At 36.3% G+C, this 2,182-nt stretch overlaps 1 non-coding gene across 1 annotated transcript; it reads left to right on the top strand.

Annotated features, from left to right (window-relative positions):
• The first annotated feature begins 255 nt into the window (after positions 1-255).
• On the top strand, positions 256-362 carry LOC141624561 (small nucleolar RNA R71). The gene has a single exon (XR_012534367.1). It is a non-coding gene; the product is annotated as a small nucleolar RNA R71 (small nucleolar RNA).
• Positions 363-2,182: the final 1,820 nt, after the last annotated feature.

Genomic DNA, 2,182 nt, shown 5'->3' with positions numbered 1-2,182 from the left:
GCCCTGAATCCACGCCGCCAAGGCCGTCACCCAATTGAGCACCCAATTGAGTAATAGAGGCCACTTCATGCTTTCCTCCTCTAGTAGCCTTCCGAGGTCTACTATATTGTGAGTTATGGACCGCCATTTACTCAATCTTGTTCCATGTTTGATTATCATAAACTTCGGTAAATACCATTTGATCCCATATTGAGAATGTTTCGGGAGTCTTCATATAGACCATTCCAAAATTGTTGTACCAAGAACCACTCGCTAAGTCTGTGATGAGGACATGAGCGGCAAGTTCCCTTGAATCGCTCCCAAGCTTCATATAAAGATTCTTCGTCCCTTTATTTAAACCCGGTGATTTGGGCTCTTAGCATGTTAGTCTTTTCCGGAGAATAGAATTTCTTGTAGAAAGCAAGTGCCAATTTCTTCCAAAAGTCAATACCAAGAGTGGCCTTATCAAGGCTCTTCAACCATTGTTTTGCGGTACCAATCAAAGAAAAAGGAAATAAGACCCATCGAATTTGGTCTTGAGTAACTCCGGTTTGAGAAATCGCATCACAATAGTCACAAAAAGTCTCCATATGAGAATGTGGGTCTTCACTAGACATCCCCCCAAATTGGCTTCATTCGACTAATTGGATAAATGCGGATTTTGCAATGAAATTACCGGTCAAATGTTGTGGTGTGGGAGTACCATATGGTAGGTTCTCCTCGGTTGGTACGGAATGTGATGAAAATTTAGGCATTGTGGGTTAATTTTGTGGTTGATTATGTGTTTGGGTTATCCTCACCTTCTCTTGCAAAAGGGTTGATGAACTCAATATTATTTGGTTGAATGTCCACAATCTCACCAATACCTCTCAAAGTATTTCTAGCAAGTCTTCTATTGTTGGTCAAAGTTCTTTTAATATCAAGATCAATGGGTAACAAGTTACCTTGTGATCTCCTAGACATGCAAAATATCAAACAACTCGAAAACAATTAGAATAAACCTTGAAGAGTTTGACTTCCCCAAGGTAAATAAAGACACAACTAAAAACAATCAAAGAAAATCAAATCAAGTTAACACCGTCCCCGGCAATGGCGCCATTTTTGGTTCGTCGGTTTTGTTACTCGTCGTCAAAAGTTACCTAGACAAAAACAATATTTATAACTTCACAAACTACACTACTATTAGTAAAGAGGTAAGTAAAGGTCGGATCCCAAGGGACGGGTATTGATGTAGGATTTTCGATTGCAAATGGTCGTGTCTAAGGATGTCACAATTTGGGTTGAGGTAGGAGATCAACTAAACTAAATAACAATGTAAATAAAGTAATGAATGCAAGCAAGATGATTAAAATGAGATGTAAACAACTGATTAAAAGCACTAGGTTGTCATAGGTTCATAGGGGATTCATGGGATTTGATCATACAAACATGTCTTCTACTAGATGCAAGCATTTATTGTTGTGATGGGATCGAGTTAGTGTATATCTTACAATCCCTAGGAAGGTTTGTGTCCCGGAGCTGAATCGATTAGATTGTACAACACCTACAAGTCGACTTAATCCTCTCTATCCAACTATATGCATGGTCTAATGAGAATCGAGTTGGTTTATGTCTTACAAGTCTCATTGAAAAGGTAAGTGATGAGTAAAAAATGCAAGGATTCATAGGCTCACATTTCATCAAACATAACATGTGCATAAGTTGAAATCACAACAAGCAAATTAATTAATTATGAAAGCATATTAGATTAAGCATGAATCAATCCTCATGTTGGTTTCCCCTAATTCCCCATTAACCCTAGTTAAGGAAACTACTCACTCGTTATCAAGTTTTACATTCTAATAAGGTTGTCAATCATACTAGTAAGGCAAAACATGATGAACAAATGAAGATGATTAACAATAATTAAAAAGGATTAAGATAGAATTATACCTAAAGATGATTCCAAATAATAAAGCAAAGAATAATAGAATTACTTGATGATTGATGGAAGGTTGTCAATCCTCCAAATAAACCCCAAATAATCTTCAATTACCGAAAATAAATGATGAACAATAGAGAAATTAAGCAAAGATTAAGAAATGAGATTTGTATTAATGCTAAATTAAGAGTTGATTACAAGATTAAGATGAGATTTTGAATGCATAAGAAGAACATGATAATCGAATTAGTACAATGGGGTATTTATACTAAGGATTAGGTA

This window comes from Silene latifolia, chromosome X (genome assembly GCF_048544455.1).
Source record: "Silene latifolia isolate original U9 population chromosome X, ASM4854445v1, whole genome shotgun sequence".
Classification (NCBI taxonomy): domain Eukaryota; kingdom Viridiplantae; phylum Streptophyta; class Magnoliopsida; order Caryophyllales; family Caryophyllaceae; genus Silene; species Silene latifolia.
Note: the sequence above shows the minus strand (reverse complement) of the source record. Positions and strands in the feature narration are given on the sequence as shown.